This window comes from Pelodiscus sinensis, chromosome 3 (assembly GCF_052426305.1).
Source record: "Pelodiscus sinensis isolate ZL-2025 chromosome 3, ASM5242630v1, whole genome shotgun sequence".
Lineage (NCBI taxonomy): Eukaryota > Metazoa > Chordata > Testudines > Trionychidae > Pelodiscus > Pelodiscus sinensis.
Window position 1 is genome coordinate 6,594,651 of NC_143054.1, and position 18,153 is coordinate 6,612,803.

At 43.1% G+C, this 18,153-nt stretch overlaps 1 protein-coding gene across 13 annotated transcripts in view; it reads right to left on the reverse strand.

The window, feature by feature from the left end:
• The window catches only part of HMBOX1 (homeobox containing 1), a 158,702-nt gene that overhangs the window by 107,296 nt on the left and 33,253 nt on the right, over positions 1–18,153 (reverse strand). The window contains exon 2 of one of the 13 annotated variants that reach the window (XM_025190993.3): positions 1,796–1,876. The exons of the other annotated variants lie outside the window; for them this stretch is intronic. The gene's annotated coding sequence lies outside the window, so the exon portion shown is untranslated. The remainder of the gene's footprint in view (positions 1–1,795; positions 1,877–18,153) is intronic. 13 annotated transcript variants of the gene reach the window in all.

Here is an 18,153-nt window from a genome sequence, read left to right on the forward strand (position 1 = left end):
CCATTACAGGGAAGTGCAGGGACCTTCTACAACCTCTGCCAGGGCGTACCACCCACCTAGGTGCAGGGACCCAGCTCCCACAAGGCCCTCTCCCAGGCCCCAACCCTGCTCTCTCACGTCTCCCATATAGCCCTTTGACATTCTGGAAACCGAGTTCTGGGTCACGAGCCATGGGTTGAGAAACCCTGGTCTACACCACGTGTGCACTGATAGTCCTCCAGTTCCTTCCCGCAATCCCACCTTTGTGCCCAGAACTACAGACGACAAGTTTTCCCACGATTCTCTGGATGTGCCCACAGACACACACTGGGGTGTGCAGCACCAGTGAGACGAGAATAACTTGGCTATGGCTTTGCAGGGTGGCTGTTCATGCCCAGGGTAGGCAACTCGAGTGCTGAGAGAGTTAAAACAGTGTATCCATCACCCAAGCTACCTTTATAATTAAGCCCTACCCTCAGACATGTTCCAATGAGAGGGGTTATCCCTTGAAAGGGGAGTCTCAATGGCTCACTGAGTTCTTGGCCTCTCAGTTAACACTGCCAACTAGTACTGACTGCCCTGGAGGTTTTGTGATACGAACACCCGTACCCTAAGAATTTTGATTATTTGTCTTACAGTAGCACTTAGTGGCCCTAACTGAGATTGAAGCCCTGTTGTGTTTGCCACACATCCTGAGGCCAGGTCTGTACTAGACCTGGAAGGTCAGGTTAAGGTACGCAACTCTGAAAATAACGTAGCTGGACTCGATGTACCTTAAGCTGAGCTTGGCTCTGTCTCTACAGCAAGAGGTCGATGGGAGCAGACGCTCCTGTCAACTTCCCTTACTCCTAGCAAATTAAGGAGTACTGGAGCCAACTGAGGACACCCTCAATGTTCAATTTAGTGGGTCCTTACTAGATCCACTAAATCGAATGCCAGAAAATTGATCTCCAGCGTGGGAAGTATAGACGTAGCCTTATAGACATGTCTTGAGAGATAGTGCCCGTCCTGCAAAGGCAGGCAAGGATGGAGAGGGAAACAGATGCACAGAGTGGTTAAGTGACGTGCATTGAGAAAGTTGGAGAAAAGAACCAAGCGTCTCTCAATTCCCAGTCTAGTACCATATCCACAGCCTAGACAACACCACTTCTTGCTGAGATTGGTCTGAAATCTTTCCACTGATTTTACATAAGGCATACAGAACGAATAGTTAGCAAACAATGATCATATTATTTTGTATTAAACACAGGCAGGATGCCCAGTGTTATACACGAAAAAATAATCTCAATCTCAAGAAGTTTATCATCTGAAAACACAAATTAAGTGAACTAGGAGAGGAAGGGAAAATTCTATATAAAGCATTTTGCAAAACTCTGTAAACCGCACTGGGTAGTGACAAAGATATTTGTAGAATTCTCATAGCTCAGAAAATCCAGCTTCAACTGTGTGAACATATTACAGTGTTGATAAAAGCCAAAATTGCAGAACATTTGGAAATGCATAATTTAATAGAGGACAACCGGTACCGCTTCATAAAAGGAAGGTCATGCCTGACAAATCTGCTGAAATCCTTTTTATTATGCAGCCAAATTGTTAGGTTAGACATGAGAAAAACAGTGGATGCAAGTGATCAGGATCTCAGGAAAGCATTTGGTTTTGTCCCAGTCAGAGCGTTTTACAAAGTCATAAAGCTTTGTCCAGACAAGAGGCATTGAAATGGAGTAAAGAACATTTAAAGGATAGGACAGGAAGAGCACCCGCGAGCAGCAACAGTCTGCAGTGGTAAGGCAGAAAGGTCAGTAAATCATTTGTTTACCTTAGCAAATGGACTCTGAGGAGAGTAAAACTTCAGTTTAGCTCTTACAGAGGCAGAGAGCACCTAGGTCTGGGGGCAGAACTGCAAGAAAAGTGTATCAGATGTAGGGATGTTAATAGTTAACCAGTTAACCAGTAAGCCTCACCCTTAATGGGTGAGGCTTACTGGTTACATTAACCAGCGGGGGCTGAAGCAGCCCCTCCTCCTCTCCCCTCCCTCGCCCGCCACCATGGGCAGAGGGTGCTCCAGCCCTGCAGGGCCTGACAAAGGCAGGGGTGCTTCAGCCCCCCTCCTACCCACTCCCACTTAATCGGTTAACCAATTAAACTTAACTTTTAACTGGTTAACTTATTACATAGGATTTTACATCCCTAATCAGAGGCTGGGAGGCCAGCACAGGGAGGAGAGAGACAGCACATTTAGAATCAATAAAAGGGGCATGAGAGCCAATCTGTAAAATTTCCTGCTGCCAAAGTTTATCAGTGAAAAACCACAATGGTTGGATGTTTGGATTCATTTTAAAGAGGATTCAACAATTTTATGATAATTAATAAAACCTGCAACTACACACACTGTGATAGATACAAGTAACGAAATGAGAAATTTTCTGGGAATAAGCTGATAGACTGAGAGGGTCAGGAAACGGGAATTCCTTTTTTCCTTAGCCACGGGAATAGTTTTGCAAGTTGGGTACAGGCATTCCATGTGGTTTGAGTTCTCCCTGAAATAGTCAATGCTGAACACTTCCTGAGACAGATAGTTAGATTAAACAGATGTATGTCTGATCCTACTTTTCACATACATAAGTGCTAAGGAGTGACCAAGAGTCCTCAATCTAAAGAGCTTTGGTAGCCTGTGAGAAGTCTGGTGGTTCTCAGTCTAGCTCTCAGTGGACACTTATCCACGTGACAAAGCATCACCACAATTAGCCTTCTCAAAAGATGAGCCAGGAATTAAAGAAAAACAACTGTTTTATCTAGAGATGATCCTGTCAGGTCATAGTTGAGCTTCACTTCTGAAGGACAATGAAAGAGTTTTTAAAATTCAAATATTGCCTTTTCTAAGATCCTTGTCAGTGTAGGATTAGTGCCTTTCAACCGTTAATGAAGGAATTCTTCTCGTAAAAGCCTCATGAGATACAGAAATATTACAGAAATATTACAGATGAGGAACCGAAGTACAAAGAGAACTAGTGACTTGCCCATGGTTACATGTGGTGGAGCTGAAAACAGAAGACAGCTCTTCGGTTCCAATTTAATGCTTTTTTAACCATAAGACCACGCTGCTGCTACCTGGGCTACATGGGTAGAGGATTTCAATCTCTAAGGCTGTCAAAGCCAGCAGCTTTCATGAGCACGAAAATTCACTTTGGAAAAAATTCAATTAAAAAACTTATAGAAGAACAGGTGGTCCCTGTGTCACAAAAACTCTACAATGCACACAGGAATCTTTGATCCTACTGTTCTACCCTGCACCTTTAAATATTATTCTACATAAAGATATGATGTGGAAGACCAAAAGAATAACTGAGAAACAGTAATCCCTAACAGATCAACTGTGCTTTATCTGCATAGATTCTGCTTTCATAAAGGCATGGAAGAGGGTGAAAAGTACATTTGTATTGTTTTCTGGAGCTTAAAATAACCACAAAGTAGGTAAAAAAAATTCAAAGCTGTTCCATGGAACGGGCAGGAAAAACTCACAATGAGCATTTCAGAAAGGCAGCGTTGCTGAGGATGGAATTGCTGATTTTAAGAAAACCATACAGTCTGTGTTTAAATGCTATATTGGTCTACTTTGAAACCTGTCTGGTTTAAACAAAAAATATTCTCCCAAATGTGTGCCTGTGTGTATCATTATGGCCGTCGCTGGCAGCAAAAGCTATTGTTATGGCAGTCCTAAGCTGCATTTTCAGGTGCTAATTTTTTAAGAAGTTTCTCCATATTTATATGTATTGCAAGTGAATACAGAAATGAAGTGAGGCAGTTTACATTTTTGGAGGGGATTTGTTAAATGGAAAAACAAAGGAAAAGAGGACACGGGAAGGGAAGCAAGTGATGAATAGGGAAAGGAGAGAGAAGGGCAAGTAGAAGCAGAGATGAACAGGTGATGATGGAAGAGGTTGCAACATATAGCTCATCAGCAGAGGAGGGACACTGTAGAAATAGTATGATGGCAACATGGTACATGTACTTGGTGTTTGCTGTCAACTGAGTTTGTAGCTAGCTCCGCCTTCGAGAAACTTTCTTCTAGATGCTTTATCTGCTGCTTTTTAGCGGCTATCTCCATGTTTAGGCCATGTTTACACTATGGCACTAGAGCAACATAGCTACAGTGCCATAGGTAATTGGCATAAGCCCATAGCATATTTACAGAAACTGAAGGGGTTCTCCCATCATTGTCCCACGTGGCAATAATTAGGTCAACAGAACGCTTTTCTGTCAATCCGGTGGCATCTATAGCAGAGTTCAGTTAGAACAACTATGGCCATTAGGGATGGAGATTTTTCACACCCCTGACCAACGCAGCTATGTAGACACATATTTTAAGTGTTGATCACAGCTTAGTATTCATGCAAATCTCAATTTCTGTAGAAGGAAAAGTTGCCAGCTACTCAGTTAGCCAAGTTTTGATTGCACCACGGAGAGGCAGGAAAAGACATTTTCCCCATTTTGTAAAATGCTAGCCATACATCTAAACAGCCCTTGGGGGATAAAAAGCAGCGACCCTGAAGGTTTCTGAACATGCTCATTGGTTTTTATGATTTTGGCAGATTTCTCCTGTAATTCCACCCCCACCCACGTCCTGCTTCATGACACTAGTAAGCAGCTTAGCATTAATTCCCCACTGGTGCAGCTTGGCCACTCAAATAACACAGTGGGAGCTGTCGCATTGACAGATCTCGAGCATCTTTACCACACTGGTGAATGTTGGCTAAGAAATTTGAAAGCTTTAAGACAACTGCTATATCCAGGAAGTTTCTATCATTTGACTGGAAAGACAGTCTTCTCCATCCAAAATGGACAAGGGACTACTGTCCTGCTAGCACAGCCCTTCAGCAATGGGCCTCAAAACAAAGAGCAGCATTGCCAGAAAGGTTAGAACTAGCCCCTTTGCCCCCAAAGCCTTTCAGTGAGGAGAAGTTTACCAGCTGAATTACAGGTTTCAAAACTGAACTACTGTTGAGCATAAGGCAAAAATCTCTGCCAATGCAATACTGAACAATTAACACTAAGCATCAGGAAATGCAAACATTAAGTTTTCTCTATCACTGTTAATTGGCCTTATTTTTTTTTATATATATATATATATATATATATATATATATATATATATATATATATATATATATATATATATAGAGAGAGAGAGAGAGAGAGAGAGAGAGAGAGAGAGAGAGAGAGAGAGAGAGAGAGAGAGAGAGAGAGAGAGAGAGAGAGAGAGAGAGAGAGAGAGAGAGAGAGAGAGAGAGAGAGAGAGAACATAGCTAATGCAACAACTGTAAAACCATGGGACAGACCTCACAAAAAATCACGATTTGATTTAAAATCAGGAGGGGTTTTTTTTTTTAATGCATCAGGCTTTGAGGTCAGATTTCTAGTTTTTGAAGTCTTAGGCTATGTCAAGACTATGTAGAATTTTCCAAAGAGGAAAATTCCTGTGGAATTTGCATATCTTCTTCCAATCACACTTTTGAAAGAGTGAAAGTAGTCTAGACGTGGGGTTTTTTGGAAGAAGGCATGTTTCTAGGCAAGGGGCCCCATATAACCCTTTCCAGACCCCCACCTGGAACTAGGTTGTCATAGGGTTTTAACTCTCTACTCCTGGGAGAATCTTTGTCAACACCACAGACAATGAAATACACGCTGACAAATATTTTGAAATAAATGTCCAAAATAATTGAAATTGGTATAATTACATTCTGTTAATCTGACAAACAAAATACACAGAATTTTAAAACAGTGTGTGAGCAATTTTTTGGCACAGACTGCCCCCCAGGAGTACCATGTGGATGCGGTTATATCTGTAGAAAGGTGCCTCTGTAGCTATTTCCATATGGGAATGGGGGAAAAGAACTGCATTGGGGACTTGTCTATACTTAACACGCTGCAGCGCTGGGGTGCTCCAGTGAAGACACTACCAACGCCGATGGGAGGGCTTATCCTGTCAACAGAGGTACCCCATTTCCCTGAGAGGCAATAATTAGGTTTATGGAATAATTGCCCCACTAACCGAGTGATGGAGTTAGGTTGGTTTAACAGTGTTGCTCCAGGATGCGGATTTTATACCCTGCTCAGTAGAATTATACTGACCTAATTTTCTGGTGCAGCTCAGACTTGGTATAAGTGAATTTTATGACTGTATCCCCATTAAGGCTTAGAACTACTTTGTTTAAGTGTATGTAAGCATATGCTTATCGGACAGTCGACGAGTGACTCGACTAGTCACTTTCTGCCCCGCTTTGCTGCCTTCCATCAGAGAGAGGCAACAAGGGCAGGGAGCAGGAGCTGGTTCCCCCCAGCACCGTCTCTGTGGATAGAAGGGGTAGGGGTGCAGTGGGGAACTGGTAGCACTTCCGCCTTTGAAATGTAACAAAAGCGGGGCTCTTGCTACATTTCAAAAGCAGAAGCGCTGCAGGAGAATGGGGCGAGCCAGGGACTCAAACAGTCCCCTGCTGGCCCCGTGCTCCCCACAGCGCTTCCGCCTTTGAAATGCAGCAAGAGACAGCAGGGCTCTTGCTTCATTTCAACCGCAGGCGTACTCTTATTGACTAACTGAATAGTCGATGCAATTCGATTAATTGATTAATCTAAATTTAACATCCTTAGTGTGAGCGTATATATATCACCTCCTCACTGACACCCATATAACTCAGGTGTAGACCAGCCCCAAAAGTCTATTTTGAAACATTTATTTGCCATTTTGAGTCCCTGTGTTGAATGAAAGCTAATGTTACACAATGGAATAGGTTTTACCATCTTCCTTTTTACGGAGTTGTGATACACAGTGTAACACACGCAGGTTTTTTTTTTTAAGTTATGTGGTATATGGCAAAATTTTATCTCCTAATTTTATGGCGAAATTTTATCTCCTATAACTTTTCAAAAGTTATATTTTTTTCTTAGATTCAGGTTTCTTGAGCATCTGAGGGAAGTTGTTAATGATTGATAGCAGGCTGCTTTTACAAATTATTTCCCACCAAGAACATTCATTGACTGAAGTTTTATTTCTACTATCACTATGCATGAACAAAACCCAAGCACTTTATTATAAGACTTCATTTAGGCTCTGAATCAGCAAGGTAAGTGTTGCCAACTCCCACAATTTTAATCATGAGCCTTTTAATATTTTGCATTAAAACCCCAGTTTTCAGTTAATCTAAAGCCACAAGAATAACTAATCTCCCCAAATTTATCATTTCAAAATATGATTTTAAAGCACCTTTCACGATTTTAAGACTTCATATGTGATTTTTGCATGTTAGGGTTGGCAAGCCTACTGAATTTAATAGAAATACTCATATACTAAAGGACCTGGGGCCATAGAGGCTATTCTACACACAGCATTTCCTCTGGTTTAACTAAAATTGGTTTTTAAATGGATGTAGTCAAACCAGAACAAGCTTGCAACTGATGTAAATAGATTTAAGAGTTTTCTAAACAGGGCTTGCTCTGGTTCAACTCGATTTTAGTAAATGTAATGCAAGTTTTATGTAATGCAAGCCTGCCTAAAAGCCATCAAAAACTATCAGATGCCTTGACTTGTACTAATTATACAAGCTCTATTTTAAAATAAATATAAGAGACACTATATACTCAGCTAAGTTTTCTGCAAGACTCAATTACCTTGGTGCAGTTTGTGTGTTCTGTTCTAGGAAACAGGGCTGGTGGACATCTTATAAACAAATTATACTAGAAAATACTTAATTTTATATCACTCATTTCTGCTTCGATGGGAAACTGACATTACAAACCCATAAAACCTGCTACCACTTAGGAGAGGGGAGACAATATACAAAGGCACATACATGGATTAGCCTGATTCTCTAAACACCAGTGATAGGTCTTATATAATTTTTCACTTCGAATGTCTTTTCACACCATTTTTTATTTTTGAAGTGTGTGGGATCTTTTCACAAATTCACATTCACTTGCCACTAAGAAATACACAGAAGCTGGACTTGAAATAGGAAGACACCAAACCATGAAGTAAACCCAATTTCCAGTCAATGACACAGATACACTCATACATTAACACTAAGTGCTCCATTAACATGCTTGTGCAGAACTTGCCAAATCACTTTTGGTGCTGGACGTTCCTTGCCATCTCCCACAATGGGTTGCCCTAACAGAGGAAGAGGGCCAATCCTGTAAGATCTTGCTGGTTGGCTAAGGCTTTGTCATCACTGCTAAAATAAGGCGTGTGTTTACCACAGAATAATTAACATGCAATAACTGCCCTGTTGTAAATTCTTAAGGGAGACAGGCACAGTTCTCATATTGTGAGATGGGACCCCAAAGTAGGTGACCCCATTTGAATGGGGTTACCACCACTGGTTGAGACTTGCCGGCTATGGATGGCTGTGGGCACTCTGCTAATCAACTGGGTGGCACCTAAACCTTTCCTGGGCGGCCTCCCAAGTGCTCAGCTGGTGGTGGGGATCTGGCTTTAGCTCCCCTGCTGCAACAGTGAGAATCAGCCAGATTCAGGCTCCTCCCCCTTTCACCATTACTCCTGGGTCCTGTAGTAAATTTTGTTGTCAGAAGAGGGTGATACAATGAGTGAGATCCCCCTGCTACACCCTTGCCTATGGGTGACTGCCTGGTACAAATTACATGTGCTTTCTCCCCACCACAATTCTACAATTTGATAACTAGTGCAAAACACACACCTTTTTAAAGCAGTGAAATCAAAGCCTGAGGCTACATCTTCACTTCTACAAACTGAATTTGAGTGTTCCTCATCAAGACCTCATCAAGATGAGTGTTTCTCATCAAAAATCCAGTGGAGACAAGATGTAACTAGTTAAGCTAGTTACATGAAAAGTCTCAGAGGGGCAGCCATGTTAGTCTGTAACTTTAAAAACAATGAGTAGTCCTGTAGCACTTTAGAAACTAACAAAAATATACAGATAGTATCATGAGCTTTCATGGGCAAAACCCACTTCCTCGGATAAGCAGAGATGTTAGTCTCTAAGGTGCTACAGAACTAGTTACATCAAGATAAAGGTAACAAACCACCTGTGAGTTGTCCCCTCTAGGAGTTTACATCAAGATAGCTATCAAAACAAGACAAAAGAAGCCATAAAACCACCACCCACACTTTTTTTTGCAGGGAAGACATAGCCAAAGGCTAGGCTTGGACTCATCTTTTCAACTGTAGAAACTGTAAGTCATTCATGACTCATTCATGGCATTTCATGTATCAGGTTGTTGTTGTGGGTTGTGTTAAATCCACTATAAATATTCAAGCTTTGAATCCGTGTAATGGAAAATTAACCTGGAAAGCTGCAATGCCCTTTATGCATTCTAAATGACAAGTCCATCACACAGCATTTTCCTCTTTAAAATTTGTTTTGCAAAGAAAACTTTCAAAAACAGGCTCCCAATCTACTCCCATTCACCCTAAGCTACTTTATCATCCTTTCAAAAGAGAGAGGTCAAGAGCTGGCCAACAGGAGACACTTTTAAAAGGGGTCTGATGTTTCAAAAAGTGCTTAGCACCGACCCTCTGCATATTAGGCTATTTTAAAGTGTCTCATAGTTGGCTGCATTCACAATTAATTACGTCTGAAAACATTGGCCAAAATGTGCTTCCTAAATATTGTAACAGGGAAAACACCTTACACTGCTGTTCAACTTAATCTTGGGGGATAATATAATCCTACTACTGGAGGCCCCCTGAGATGCAACCCCCCGAGTTCAAACCCCCCGCACTTACAACTATTTTTGTAAGTGTGGAAGGGGCGAGAATCCCCTGACTTACATCCTCAGCCCGCATTTACGACAGCACCTACCATAAATGCGGGTTCAAGTTACAACGCCCCCGACTTGCGACGTTTCCTCCGGAACCAATCCCGTCGCAAGTCGGGGGCCTCCTGTATATCACGTTAGGATTAGTGGCCATTCACTCTCTTAGCAGACAATAATTTTTTACACTCTTATGCATCTTCCATCCCAAGACCTAAAAGCACTTTATAAAAATAAATAAATCCTCAGCACACTCGTGCAAGCCAGAGTATGGCTCTGGACAGTGCTTTTTTTGTGACGGTACTGCCCGGTACTCAGTACCGGCACCTCCAGATGCAGTACCAGCACAACAGGCAGAGCTCCACAACTTTTCCCCTCGAGTACCGGCACCTTTTTTTTTTCTTTTTTTTAAACCAAAAAAAAGCACTGGCTCTGGATCCTCACAGGTGACCCCCTCGCAGGCTCTGGACCCACTTTTTTCATGCCACACAGGTAGCATTTCCATACTCCAGGACTATAAGAAGCATCCCTTTCTCACAGAAGGAAATATAGGAATCATAAAGCCATGTTCTGCTCCATGGAAATCTTTCAAAAAATTCTCACCTCCACTGAGTGATTAGCCATAAGTACAGGTCAACTAGGGATGTGAATGTTTAACCAGTTAACCGGTAAGGGATGGAGCAGCTCCCCAACTGTTGTGGGCAGGGTGCTGCTCCAACCCTGAGGGGGCCCACCATAAACAAGGGCTACTCCAGTTATCCGGAGCAGCCCCTGCCCACGATGGGCCCAGGGAACCCTACAGGCAGGGGCGAGCAGCTCCCACATGCAGGGGTTATCTGAGGTGATAGGGGGGCTTACTCCAGCCCAGCGGTGCAGCTCCCCGCACTCCTCCAATTACTCAGTTAAACAATATGTTTAACCAGTTTACCAATTAAATGGGATCCGTATGGTTGATTGGACCTGCTCTGAGCTAGGTTACTTGGCATGGGGCTTAATGAACATAAGGGTTCTAAATATTGCAGACATCAATGGAGCTGAGTATGGTGGGAATTTTTTGGAAAGGATTCCTCAGGTAGTCAGGGCCTTAATAATTAGCTATCATGCTTTTTAATCGCACCTCCAAGGGCTTCGATATGAACACAAAGACAGAAACACTTTCTACCCAATTTACAACACATTATGGTACAACAGTGAAGTAACTGCCTACAGACTCAAACCTCTGGCCTAAGTAGCACAGTATCCAACATCTCAATGGCGTTCAAACTTTGAGCCACTTATTAAAGCACACAAACTCTGCCCTACCTTCATGTGCTACACACAATATTAATAAAATAACACTCCCATGAAGAATACAAAACACTATTCCATACAAACGCTTCTCACTGATGCTGATTAGTACAAGGAACTTGTTCCCCCCCCCCCCCCTCACATTTTTTGGCCCACAGATGCCAAGTTTTGTGCAGTTCTGCATGTAACATTTTTCATCAATGATAAAGTCACCGGTTTCCCCTTCAGGCATAAGTGTGGGTGAGAGACACTGTTACCTAGTGGGTGGAGCAGTGTCCAGGCACTCCAAAGACTTGAGATCTAGTCCAAGCTCTGCTGAGTGATCTAGGGTAAGTTGCTTCACCACTCTCTCCCCCAATTTCCCCATATGTAAAATGCAGATAATGATGCTAACCTCTGTGAAGTGCTCTGAAGTCTGTTGATGACAAGCACTAGATAAGAGTATCTCATACCCCAGAAAAAAGGGGATGGGGACAGAGAGAAGATCATTGGAGGGGCAAGAGTTATGCAGATTTAGGATAGTGGAGAGAATGAACACACAAAATCAGAGGCTGGGAGGGAGGAAAAGCCTGGGAAGATGGTGGGGAGCCATGATGGGCTGATGCATTCTGCCTCCTATCACACAGCGAGCTTCTGTCCCTCCAGTCTATTCTCCTCCACAGCAAAAGTCTATGCTGGCTAGACACCATGCACCAACATTACAGAAACTACCTCTGCTAGGAAGGATTTGTTGCTGGGAAAACCCTGCTCAACTCTTTAGCCCATCTTATGTCTGAGCTGGAACAGAACAAAGGATCCTCTCAGAAGTTGCCAGTGTCACTGGATATGGTCACAGGAGACCCTTTGCAATTGTTCCCCAGTGTGCTGATCATGCCAATGACACCTGCTTTTTTGCTCTGTGGGGCTTCTCACTACACTGTCCTGCTGGGCCAGATCCTCAGATTTCCTGCAGACAAGGCACAGAGTTGGGGTTACCACTCCCTTGAAGAAAAATGCAAACACTAAACCACTTAAGCTCTGGGAGGATACAGTTCTAGGGCAAAGCAGCCAAGAAACCAACCCCCAAAAGGGATCAAAATACCAAATAAATCCGTCTTTCTCAGAGTAAAAGTTTTACACAAAGAAAGCTCACGGGGATGTTTGCCCTTATCAATGAAAGAGAGATGCACCTGGTTGCCTCTCCTGCTCCAGGGAACAATTATTTACACTAGGCCTGATGGCAAACAAAAGTGTTTTATTAAGTACAAACAGTAGGCTTTAAGTGGTTGCCAGTGAAAACAGATGAAAGTTACTAAAAATGAGAAAAAAATGCATAGCTAGTTCTAATTCACTGAAACGTGTTGCAAGCAGATTTTTACCCTAAAGAGCTGTTCTTGTTCTAGGCATAATCTTCAGATCAAAGATGATCTTTCACTCTGACTTGGGTCCCCAGGCTCTTGTATCCTTCCAGGATTTTCCAGACCAGGTGAAGACAAAGACCTGATAGCTTCCCATGCCCAGGGCGGGAATATTTTGTTCTACACTCCCATTTATGGAAAAAACAACAAGGAGTCCTGTAGCACCTTAGAGACTAACAGATTTATTAGGGTATAAGTGTTCAAGGGTCAAACTCACTTCATTAGATGAATTAGAGTGGAAAACTACCTGGGCCAAATAATGGAACCCCAGTACCAAGTGGTATATTCATGTGTCTTGCTAGTCCAATCACCTTTGGACTTACAAGAAACAAGGCTGTTTACAAGTTGTTAAGTTGATCATCCCATCATTAAGGTTTCCGGAGCACCATCAATGGCTCTCATTAGCACATTTAAAACTACAATCTCATACTTCATATTTCTGACTTTATATACAAGAATGATACATGCACCAAAATAGGATATACAGATCCAGCAGACTGTAACATTCAAATCGATAGGTTACATGATGTATTTTGTTTAAATCATCTCCAAGCCAGCTAGCCACACTCGACCGGCCAAATAGCCACATGTGGCTAGTGTGCTGGACACCACAGCTTTAGTTTGTAATTATGGACTAACCCCAGCTCACCAGGAATCTACTTCCTAATCTTCACTAGTGACTGATTTATGCTGTGAAGTATGATGCACTATTAAGCACTTAAAGCGGGGTGGGGAACCACAGAAAAAAAAAAATCAGTCAGGGGCTGCACATAAGTGAGAAGCAAAAACCCCTAAACACAAACCCTCACTGAGGCAGCACCTGACTGAAAAGGAGAAAGACATTCTCCACATTCCCCTTGCACACCAGAGCCTCAGGGGCCCATACTAATAGATTTTGTCTGCTCCAGCCTCATGGAGGGATGGGGGGGCATTAGAGCCCCACCATGGACTCCCCAATGCTGGGGAGGAAGCTGCAAGACTCGGGGGCCAGGATCCAGGCAAGCTGAAGGCCACATCTGGCCCCCGGGCCTGAGGTTCCCCACCCCTGGCTTAAAGATTATTAATGCAGCCATTGCACTGAGCCATATGTGTGTTGTTACCATTTATGAATCCCGCTAAGCTCTCAGGCTTATTAATATATAGTGGCAATGAGTTCCCTGGGTCCATTATGCTTTGTGTATAATAACCATGAGTTTCAAATGTGCTGGCTTCCAACTGCATTTAGTGTCTGCTTGTTCTTGTATTATGGAACGGGGTACCTCAATTTGCCTTCTTTATTCCAGTCATTATTTTATATACTCCCATCACATCCCTTATTTGCCTCCTTTTTATGTTCCTCTGTCCTAAAGACATGCAAAATATCAAGTTTATTTTTATCAATGTTTCTGTTCTGCATCCTGATCCGAGAGGCTTTTTTTTCCCTGACTGAAATCATCATCCAACTTAGTGTTTGTTGGGGTATTAGTACCCAAGGATGTAGCAGCACACACCTTCTTAATGCACTATTCTGGGGGAGGGGTTAAGTAAAAGCATAAGAAAAATAGTACCTATTGAACTGATATAATGCCTTTCATCAGAGAAAGTCAAAGAGTTTTATGATGCATGTCTGTGAGTTCAGCAAGGCACACAGAGGTATTACCTCATCAATTCCTGAAATGCACTACTTCTGGGATGGAAGGCAGCAGCAAACAAACACGTAGCAGTCAGAGACTGCCGGAGGGCAAGAAGTGAATACTTTATCCAACAAACTGCAGAGGGAATTGAAGTAAACCAAATGTAGTTAATAGAATAAAGTCAGGTCATGGAGGTTCAACGACCCTAGCTTTTGTTGGTAAAGTGCAATGTGATTTTTAGTGACTACAAGGAATCAAGACCTCAATTTTAGGTCTCATTTCAAAGATGGCTGTTGCTAACAGCAGAATGGCACATATCAACTTCTTGGGGTATCTGTTTGGTACTGACCCAAGGAAAGAATGCCACATTCTAAATCACCTCCATCACATGTTGTTTGGAGGTTTCCCAGCCAAGAACTGATCTGATACTAGTTAGCTTGAGGGAGTGGATGCTATGAAAGCACAAGGTTGTGGGGGAAGAACAGTACAGAAGAATGATTAACAAGACACCTTTCCTCCCAGCAGAACGACAGAGTGAGAGAGAGGAATACTTGCTGAAGCCACAGTGAAATCAGTTGCTTTCCGATCTAACCAGTTTATACCTTCAAATGCTGTATGAAAATTAAGTATTAATACTTTAATTATCAAAGGGTTTCTTTGCCTATTTCAAAAGGATGCGCAATCCAGTCTCAGTTTAATCTTCGTCCAGCAAATTTTATCTAGTAAAGATAATAGAAAATAAGTGCAATCCTGTTGCCTATTCTTGTTCTATAGTTGACTGTACCTGCCCCAAAGTTATTTAAAACCCCCTCCACACCCACAACTGGCAGCTCAGCAGAACTTACTGTATAATGATCTCTAGAGACACTAAATGGAGGAGTCTGTAAAAGTGTGGTGTTGTTACAGAAATATAATACCTTCTTTACTCTAACATCTGGGTTTAAAAATAAAATTGCTCAAGCCAATTCAACTGCTGCCTTAAAGGGGGGAGGAGGGGGACAAAGTGTAATTCTTTGCACGTTTTAAACTTTTGTTTCTAATTTATTTTAGAAAACAAGATTTTAAATGATATTTGTCCATTTATAGGATGATTTACTTGTAGCATTTCACACTGAAACTAAACTGAGTTAAACATCTACTTGTCACAAGGACAACCCAATCTGTCAGCAGGTGAGATTGAACCTACAGCAGTACAGGCTAAAGCCATGAGCCTCTTGCACGTCAGCTAAAAGCTAACTGGCCCTTTGCTAAGGCTGTACAGCAGACTTCACTCTCCATAGCGGTCTCCAAGTCTCTGAGTTACATAGTGAAAGGAAAAATATAAGCTAAAATAATTAAAATATTTCTAGTAGGTTTTGCATGGCCTTCCCACTCCCTTATCCCCAAGATGTAAAGCTGGGGCCAAAGTTAGATGACAATCCCTTTGTGGCTCAACATAAAAATCACATTTCGGTGGTATGAATTTATACTGTAAAGCAGTGGTCTCCAACCTTTTTAATCACAAGGTCACATTTTCAACTTAAGTGCAATGTAAGATCTACCTCAAACCCAAATACCTCTGCCCCACTTCCTTCCCGCCCTTTCTCTGAGACCCTGTTTCACCCCTACTCACTCCACCCCCCCTTCCTCTCTCATCCTCACCCACTTTCACCAGGCTGGGGTAGGAGGTTGGGGTGCAGGCTCTGGTCTTGGGCCCAAGGGTTTGGAGCGTGGGAAGGGCTCCAGGCTTAGCCCTGAGTGGGGGATTGGGGTTCAAGAGGGGTTTCGGGATACAAGCTCTGGGAAGGAGTTTGGGTCCGGGGGGGACTCACATTTGGGGCAGGAGGTTGGGTGCAGGAGGGGGTTCAGGGCAGGGACAGGGGTTCAGGAAGCTGGTTCTGGCTGGGCACCATTTAACTGAGATGGCTTTCGGGTGGTGGAGCAGTGGGGTTAAGGCAGTTTACTCCTGCCCTGGCCCTGCTCTACTCCTGAAAGCAGTGGGCATGTACAGCCCACAGCTTCTACTGGCCACAGTTCCCTGTTACGGATCAATGGGAGCTGCAGGAGAGGTGTCTGCAGACATGTGGAGACCTCTTGGTCTGCCTTTCTCAGGGGCTGCAGGGACATGCCAGCCATGTCCAGGAGCAGCAAATACCATAGGTCAAGCGTTTTAGAACTCACTACTCAAAGAAATAAATGTAAGTGTAAGAGAAATGAAAATTCTGAAATGCACAGACCAGTCAAAAACCAAAACTAACCCACTTTGCAAGCAGTAAAAGAAGTAACAACCACCCCCCACATGTGTGTTGGGTCGGAAGAGGAGAGTGAAGGATAGTGTACATGTGTGTGAATGACAGACACACACACAGTGTGTGAGAGTGACAGAGATTTGCTTTGCCAAGCTCTCTCCCCATCCCGCTTTCTCTGTGTGGAGATGGGGTACAGGAGTGGGGGAAGGAGGGACACCCTGACATCAGCACCTGCCTCTCCTCTCTCCCACACCCTGCACAGCAAGCAGGCGGCTACCAGGGTAACAGCTTCAAGGCAAAAGGGAGGAACAGCACGACAGCGGGTATAGGGGCAACTGAAGTGCCAATGCTTGATAGATTCCTGGCCAAACCAGTCAGGATCACCTGTCAGAGGCTCCAAGATCTTCTGGTTGGTGACCACTGCTATAAAGTTCACAAAATACTTTTAATAAAAATCTTCCTTCAGTGATGCTTATAATTGCATTTGGCTGCTAAAATATTTACACCATGTGAATTCTGCAGTAAACTTTTCATTTAGGTCAAACTACAGCTATATTTACAGCTGACCGTGACAGCGATACTGTCTAGCAAACAAGAAAATATGCTGATACAGCAAACAAGTGTTTGCTGGATTCTTCCACACCACTAGTTGTCCTAATACAGTAGGGGACCATTGATCTGACTCAGCCTTCATAGTGTGCGGTTTCTCTGCACTGAGTAGCAGCCTTAGTGGCAGTTACCGTTTCTCTTTAAAGAAAATAAAAGCCTATGCTGCCTTCTCCAGAACACAACAAAAAAATGTCTGAAGCCAGCTGATCAGTACTTCATGCTCTTTGAAAGTACAATCCTCCCATGAGTGTTCCTTGGGCTGCTTCACCCTCCTCTATAAGAGGAGGTCTGGTGGTCTGGTTCACAGATCTCTCTTCATCCCTGCCCTCACCTAGCACAATCTTCCCAGTCCTTAGGCTCTTTAGTTGAACGTTTTCAAACCATTCTAATACTGCCTGCAATTCTTCTGCAATACCTTCTAAACTGCACCGGATTCTAACAGGACATTTCTAATCTGAGACTGTGCTTACACTAGAGACCGGATAGCAGCACAGCTGTAACTGCAGCTGTAAGATCTCCCATATAGCTGCTGTAGGCTGATGAGAAAGAGCTCTCCCGTCTCCTTCTTTAAACCAGGAGCAACAAACAGCGATACTTATGTCGGCAGGAGAGTGTATCCCACCTACATAGTGCTGTCCACACTGACGCTTCCGTCAGTGTAACTGAAGTTCTCAGTAGGGTAGCCAGATGGCTTCAGAAAAAATACCGAACACACCAACACAAAACACGCTAGGAAAAAAATTTGAGGCAAAAACAAACAAACCCCGAGAGCTGTTAAGCAAAACAAAACAAAACCAAAACAGCGTGGCCCCTTTAAAAACTACATGGTGAAGCTTTTGGGCCCTAACAGGCTGCCAGCAGCCGCCTGCCATCTTACCTCTCTGCACTGGGCCGGACAGCTCCACGGTAAACACTAAGGTTGCCAGGCTGCCTCCATATTGACCTGGACAGCCCGGGATTTTCGCCTCCTGGCCAGGAAAAAAAAAAAATCAGAAAGTACCAGACATTTTAGGTATCTGGTATTTTCTGAATTTATTTACAGGACTGGAGGCAAAAATAACAGACTGTCCGGTTCAATACTGGACACCTGGCAACCCTAGTTCTCAGGGTGATCTTGTTATTCACATCCCTGTGCAACATAAGCTATGCCGACAAAAGTACTAGTGTAGTCATAACCTGAGTTTCCTTTTCATCTCATTGTACTCCATCATTTAATCTTTCCCCCCTCCCATAGAAACAAATAATAAAAGGGGT